This window comes from Clupea harengus, chromosome 7, assembly GCF_900700415.2.
Source record: "Clupea harengus chromosome 7, Ch_v2.0.2, whole genome shotgun sequence".
Lineage (NCBI taxonomy): Eukaryota > Metazoa > Chordata > Actinopteri > Clupeiformes > Clupeidae > Clupea > Clupea harengus.
The window spans coordinates 12,671,497-12,679,321 of record NC_045158.1 but is presented as its reverse complement, the minus strand read 5'-3'; the positions used below and the strand labels follow the sequence as shown (position 1 = coordinate 12,679,321).

Sequence of the window (7,825 nt, the reverse complement as noted above, 5' to 3'; positions counted from 1 at the left end):
CAGAACCAGATTGTGCCGACTCTCCGTAGGATAAACACGATCCAAGGACCTGCGCTAAATGCCAGCACTATGGCGGCACCTCCTCCGCTGTCTGTCGCTTCCTCCATTACTTCTGCAGTCTGACTGCCCACCACACAAGCCCATCTCCTCCCTCTCCTCCTCCATCCCATCATGGTCACAAGTGCTGTGACTACCACTTCATATTAGCTCTTAGCACTTACATCATATAGCACAAGTCTGAAAAGCATAGGACTAATTCATCAGTGTCAGGCATTAATGATGTCACTGTGAAAAGAGCACCCAAACATCATTTATGCTGTCATTTAATCAGGCAGTTTTGCTCCACCCACTGGTCGAGTAAGTCAGTATTGTTCCTGTGTACTGAAAGTTTTTCTTATGGACTCAGTTCTAATGGCTCCATTCCTGCAAATCTGCAACTGTTGTCTTTCGAATGCATAAAATCAAACCGGTTTTTGTGCAGATTGAAGTAAAAGTCAATGGAGCCCCCGTAGAGAGACTGATCGATATTGCCGTGGAGAGCCGATACTCCATGCCACTGTTGTCTGGGGCACACACTTCATCAGCATTCATGTCAGGCACTTATCATGCAGCTTGTACTAAATCTACACTCACTTCATTTTGAATACGTTTGAAGCTCTCTCTCTCTCTCTCTCTCGACTTAATGAAATGATATTAATAGATCCTCTCGCCACTAATTCAAAAGAGAGAAAAAAAGCTAAAAGACGTGTGTGTCCTTTTAATGAACTTAAAATCTGCGCTCATAGAACTGGGCTTTCTCCTACTTTACCAACACCTGCAATTGCAGGACAGACCTAATCCGTGCAGTGGTGATGGTCTATGGACGTCTGAGGTGAACACAACATGCATTTCATGATTGATTGGTTACATCCAAGGAAACTAATGCAATGCAAATCATGCCCCCTGTGTCAGTCTGGAGTAATGGCTGAAGAACAGCAGTTTTAGCCACATCTTGCTCTAACTTGTGTCGGGACTAAAAAACGTCCCTTTAGGCCTTTTCTCAAAGCTGTGGTGTTTTTTTGGTAGAGTGTTTGGTAGATGTGTTTATTTTCTTTTGATGCATATACAGATATTATCCTGGGTAATGAATTAGCCTTACTGCATAGCCTCAAGGTGAAAACTCGCTCTTTTCCTTCAATAAAAATTCATTTGAATTCCCTTTCTGCTGCTTTATATTAATATTGATAGTGCACTTTTTCAGGATGCAAATACCAACAGTATATCATATTATTATATACTACTGAAACTATTTCCCTGAGTTGTTTTTTGATGTGCTTCTGTGTTTTGGTTGGTCAGTGTTCAAATTCTGAATTTTGCTGAATTGGTGCATGACTTCCACACTTTCGAGCATTGATTTATTTAACACACAAAAACAATGAAAAATGTCTCGTGAAAAACGTGCAACACAACAATGGCTCAACTGATAGTGCCTCTATTTTGATTGCAATGGTAGCGATCAAACCACATTTCACGGTCAGTTTGAATTACAAGCTCAAGTCTAAAGATGGAAATATTCAGACATCCAGCCTCATTGAGCAACTCAAAGCTGTGGGATTCCTTGTACTGAGACTGCAAAAGCCTGTCTGGCACTGGCAGCCTCTGGCTTCATGTTTTTCAGTGCACAGCGAGCACTCCTAGACAGGAGAGATAGTCATTAGTATGCTCTGGAAGCACTTTGGTCATCACCACAGCAACATACTGTTCCCGCAGCATACTGGAGTGCAGACAGCCTTGCCTCATCTGAACTCCCGTCAGTGGAGAGGTGCTCTACCTCTGAGGGAAATACATGCACTGTCTGCCATTTGCATTCCAGATGAGCAGTTTGCAGTCAATTTGCAGTGTAAATGTGAAGACACAACTTAGAATGTAAACTAAGAAAAAAACTAAACACTTTTCTTGAGAAAAGTGTAAAATATATGTTTGTTTATCCAAAGAAACAACAAAAGAATCTGAGTGTAGTACTTCAAATTTTGATGTCTGTTCGTCATTCAGTCTAGATCTCATTGGAGTAAGAGTGTGACCACACTAACATTTCATCATGATGTAATCACAGGCCTTATCCAAGCCCTCCAGCCACAGAGACAGAGATTTATGCCTTTAATATGGCGGAAATTCTGAAGCTGGGCACCTTCACTACTTATGATTTGGTGCCGCTCAGGCATTGCCATGTAAAGAGTTATCCTTTAAATTACTGTGGCGATGACCAAGTTGAGAAATGGACATGGGTCTGTATGCATTGCACCTGTGTGGCAGACCCCCTCCGCAGCTCACCACTAATGAAACACATGATCTGTGGGAACCAGCTGCTAGTAGGCAGTGACAGATTGTTTTTAATTTAGTGTCTAAGTCATGCTGCCATGCGTTTCACATTAAGACTGATGAAAACGGCTCCCATTTAGCGCAGTGTGCAACTCCTTGTGTTACATTGCAAATAGTTGACACTGTGGGGCCCAAAAGGCTCATTTGTTAATCGGTTGTCCATCTGCCAAGTGTTTAGTCGAGTTATCAAATGTGTGTGAGTGTTTGCAGATGCATCATCATGCGATGAAGTTGGGACTTTACAGCGGTGGACATCTGGACCTATCTGTTAACACTGAAGGGGGCTATAACCAGAAACAGACTCAGGAAGCAAAGGAGCTAACTGGTATACACGGTAGGCATGCTATGACAGATGGCTGAATGCCAAAGGTATTTACAACAGGGAAGGACTCACCCTCAAAGATAGCGCCCTTTAAGTCACACTCTCATTTAGGAAGCGCTGTGACTAGTTTAGGGAAGGGTGACACACCTGTTGCTCCATGTAGAGACCCTGGTAATTTTATGTTACACTTCCTGGTACCATGCTGAGTGAAGACCCTTTCTGTGCTTGGCTCTGATAGGCTGGCCTTCCAAACCACCCCCCACTTCTTCCTTGTGTCCAGAGAAACATAAATAATCCTGTACTGTTTTATATTGTCTTGTTATTGATTTATATTGTCTCGTATTGTCAAAACTTTGATAACACATTTGATAACACACCTATTCACCACTTTATTTGATTCCCACAACTTCAAGACCTTTAGTGTGTGTGCGTAAATTAGCATAACATATACATTTCGTAGTGTGTCATACAAAATGTACATACAATACATAAACTAACCATAATTTGTGATACATTAAATTTGATGCCACACCAGAGTGTGAATGTGATATATTTCTTTCAGAGTTATTCACAAATTGCTTATTCAATGTAACGTAATGCAACTCTCATACCATGATTACCTCAATAAGCATTAACAATCAAGCATTCGCTCTCTGTCTGGCACAAACACAAGCCTGCCATCATCATTTGCCCTTAATCTAAACAACTGGGCATAACTTACTGTACACATGACGCACATTGTGCTCAATCCTCTTCTGTCAGCGAGGAGATGTGAGCTATTTTTGGCACTAAATCTGAAATGGTGTTCTCACTTAATTGGTGTTCAAGGCCCGAGCTGTTACAACGGGGATAGGCGAAAACTGATAGACTGTCTGGCTCTGCTGTCTGGCACTGTGCCCAGTTGCCATGGTTACCACCGTGGGGTCAGTTGTTTGGGATAGACCTGATGTCTGGAGCCTTCAGATGGCACATTGTATATGGAACTCTGGATTATTCAATAGGCTTGCATTGTGAGACCCATCACAAACATTCTGTCATTCTCTCTCTCTCCTGCTATAGTCTGTGAAGCACTTGTGTAATGATGCACTTAGTGATGCAATGAGATGTTGACAGGTATAGCAGACAAATAATTCCAACACACGCACACCGGAACTGATCATATTTTCTTTCATTTTCAGCATTGCTGCTCACATTCAGCGGGACTGTACACAGTAGTACTGTAATGTCCTTTATCTTCATCAAAGACCTGCCTCAGTGTTGGTTTAAGATTTTCCACCGGTGGATTGTCTCTCAGCAGACACTTCCTGACTCACACAGATAAATACACACACACAGACACACAATCATGTACACGCATCTATACACAAACAGCCCACACGGCGAGAGAGAATGAGCCTTTCCAGTCACACTTGCAGACATGTGAGTGGGCTGCTGGGAGATTGGGAGAGAGTATCTGGCTGCTGTGCTCTGATGCTTTCACGCTGTCTGCTCTATTGTTTCCATGGAGAGGCCCAGGTTGTACGTGTGTAGGCTTCACCGGGCAGTACAAGAGTGGAGACCCAAAGGATCTGAAGAAAACTCTATCTTTTTTTATTTTAAACTGCACTGTAAATCTCGCCCATACATGAGGTGTCATTGAAGTCAAACTCTTCGGCGCAGGCAAAGATAGACAGTATGAAGCTTATGGGGAGTCCAAAATGTCGTAGTGGGAGAGGTGTATCCACCCATCCACTCTGCACTAACACAGCATGTGACATTAATGCAGGTGCACTGCCAAATCAGCTCTGACTCCTACCTTGTCCTTTCAGAGGGTGCAGTATGCACTCTTCCTGTTAGTCACCCGCTCTCTCTCATTCACACCTCAAAGCCGCCCTCATCTGAGGGATGGGTGATTCATGTTAAGGCCTCTGTGACTTCCATCCGCAAGTCTCGATTGCAGTGTGACCGTATGATTCTGCCTTGCACCCTGTCAGCAGTCCAGTGCTGTCTTTCAGACCCGTGATAAACAAAGATGACTTTCAGAGAGAGGGAGGGGAGTAAAGAGAGGGAGGGAGGAGGACACTTTGTGTTTTGTGTGAGGCCATGGAGTATCCGGACAAGATCAAGTCAGAGCCCTTTCAGCTATTCTCCGTTGATTCAGTTAAGCAAAATGGGAAGACTTGCTGTTAAGTCACCTAATTTCGATTTGTAAGTGCATGTGTGTGGGTCTGTATGTGGGACAGGAAATAATTCCACCAACATCAGTCTTAATATTACTCACTTTTGGAAGGGGACAACATAACGAAAGCTTATGCAAATGTTCTACCAGGACACACTGTCTTCGTCAGTCATTCATTTTCTTCATTCATCACCTTTGCCCAATAGCTAGCTTACATCCATGTCATGATGATGGACCTGACACATCTCTCAGCTGCGCTCAAAACGCAGATTTTCACATTCACACCTCCACCTCCCAGACAGCTGTTGGTCCTTGATGTCTTGATGTCCACAGGGTAGGCTCATCACCCCTGCCTTCTCCACTAGGATCTGCGTTTGCTGAATTGAGGGCAGTGGCCTACTCCAAAAACTGTTAGATGTCTATATCACGGTTATTGTATGATTGTAACATCCTTCCTAGGATTAAGTCTTAAACTCTATTTAGGCCTCTCAAGTCTTTGTGATGGAATGAGAAAGATGTGAGAAAAAGGCAGAACATTGTGACAGGAGAAGAGAGGTTATATAGAGCTGTAATCTGTTAGAAAAAATTCCATCTAAAATACACTATTTGTTTTGATAAAGTATGCTGCTAAACTGGATTTGAGCATGTTCTCATGTTTTAAACTGTCAAGGCCATGACAAACTCACAGAGTCTAATACCAAGTAAGGCAAGACAAGGCCATCGAGTCTCTATATCCGTAATCTTTGTCCTTGATGATGGGTAATTTGTCCCTCCATGGTGACAGACCTTTTCTTTTACGTAAACACACTGCACAACAATGTGGACCTAAACTTGCAAATCGTATCTCGTACAAATGACATAATCAGGATGAAACCCATGCTCATATTCTATTTTCAGTCTTTGCTCACCATAATTCAACCAGTTAGACTTAACGGTCTAAGTGCTGGAGTGAAAAATAAACATACAAAGGAGTCCCCCTACAGATTATGCAACCAGAGGGCTGAACAGGGCCGACAAGAGGCATGTTGGAGTATAAATCTCTTTTTTCAGGATCTGCGAGAGTGGAAATTTCAGGGATCACAGGAGAGGTGAGATCACCTTTGGAGGACTGTTCTCAGAGACTTAGACAGACAGAGAGAAAGAGAGATACAGACAGAGAGAGAGAGAGAGAGAGAGAGAGAGAGAGAGAGAGAGAGAGAGAGAATGAGAGAGAGAAAGAGAGAGAGTGGCTGTGGGAGACAACAGAGCCCTCCAGCAGAGGCCGTCACAATTCTCAAAGTGAAGAGGAAGCACAGTGGGTGTTGGAGGAGGTGAATGAAATGAAAGGTCATTAGGCTGAACCACTGTACATTCCGTCTCTCTCTTTCATGTCTCTCTTCCTCTCTGTCTCTATTCCTTTTCCCCTGCTATATCCCCACTGTTGAACTCCCGTTGTCTCTTGGTCTTCACAAACTGTTGCATACATACAAGATGAGTCAAACTCATACACAGTAATCTCACTGTAATGTTTGCACTACATATTTCTTCCATGATTCTCACATAGGCTTGTGTAATCCATTTAACAGAGTTTTTTGCTTTTAGCCAGGTACACAATGTTGTATGTTCCTGTAAAATGACGATAATTGCTTTGTCGATTAATAGTCTTGTGTGGTTGAAGTACCAGTGATCAGAGATATCTCAATATTTAAATATCTTCTTATTTTGTTTTAATACAATCGTCGAAAATTCGCTATGAATTGGGTATACTCTGTATCCACCAGTGTTTTGTCCTCCGTGTTCTTGATGCGCCCAGACCAACCGTACAGGTTAGACTTTAATTTTCCACAGATCGCAATACATTTACAAATCCAGTTTTCAGTTCAATTGAAAAGACCATGGTAATTTGAATAAATAGACTAAATATATGATATGTCTACCAATCTTGCTACCCTCCTGACGGTCTTTTTTTTAACCATTGCCTTGCCACAGCGGCCTGCAATTGATGAAGCTCCAGTGGCCATATTGAAGCAAACCCATGTGGTGGTTCCTCGTGAACAGAAGATCCTGCAGATACAGGCAAGAATTGACTTGTGAGAGGGTAACATTATGCATTTGTTTTCAATTCTTACTGTCAAATTTACACCGTTTATATTAGCCATTGACTTTATCTAGACCTGTTCTGTTTATCAAACTTTAGTTGTAATTTTAGTTGCTGAAATACTTGCTAGCCACTCATGCTAATGACCTCGTCAAGGGTGCTCTCTAGTTTGTGACCAATTAATATTTAATTGAGTATGAATTATTATTTTAAATTAGCTAGCAATGTGTTCGTTCCCTTACTACTGTTACCAACGTTGCAAGCTAACATCAAATATTTTAAGCTTGGTACATAGATAGCTGCTGACTGTTTGGCATATTAACAATAGTTTGAATAGTATAGGTCCGGAATGGTTTTTCGTGCCAACTGTTGCCATGAACGAATTGGTGTATTTACTGTAGATCTAGATTTCTTTCCGTATTGGTGAACTAGCCTACTTGGAAACCACTAATGCTAACCCAGACCATTAATACACCTGAACACCAGGGGGCGCTGACTGTTAGCCCACTATATTGAGACGGTTCCGTAGCAGTAGCGACTTAGATTAAATAAATAAGTTTGAAATGTATGTACTATGTAAATAAACATTCAGAATGCTAGAAAAGAATGCCAGCCTCCCCGTCGGGGAATTGAACCCCGGTCTCCCGCGTGACAGGCGGGGATACTCACCACTATACTAACGAGGACTGCCTTGAAGAATGAGATGTGACGTCGGTCTCAATACTGTGTGAATCTTCGTGTAGATCGCAAATGATTGTGCCGCTTTTCAGACAGTGTCTGATGAAATCGTGGTTAAACAGGTCATTATTTGTCATTTATTATTATTACTACACAACTATAAAATGTCGTCCTTCCTCTTGTTCAGTCCGTACAAATGTGCATTTACCCAAACCTTCTCCTGGCGAGATTC

At 42.3% G+C, this 7,825-nt stretch overlaps 1 non-coding gene across 1 annotated transcript; it reads right to left on the bottom strand.

Annotated features, from left to right (window-relative positions):
* Window positions 1–7,529: 7,529 nt before the first annotated feature.
* On the bottom strand, window positions 7,530–7,601 carry trnad-guc. The gene has a single exon. It is a non-coding gene; the product is annotated as a tRNA-Asp (tRNA).
* Between the last annotated feature and the right edge of the window lie 224 nt (window positions 7,602–7,825).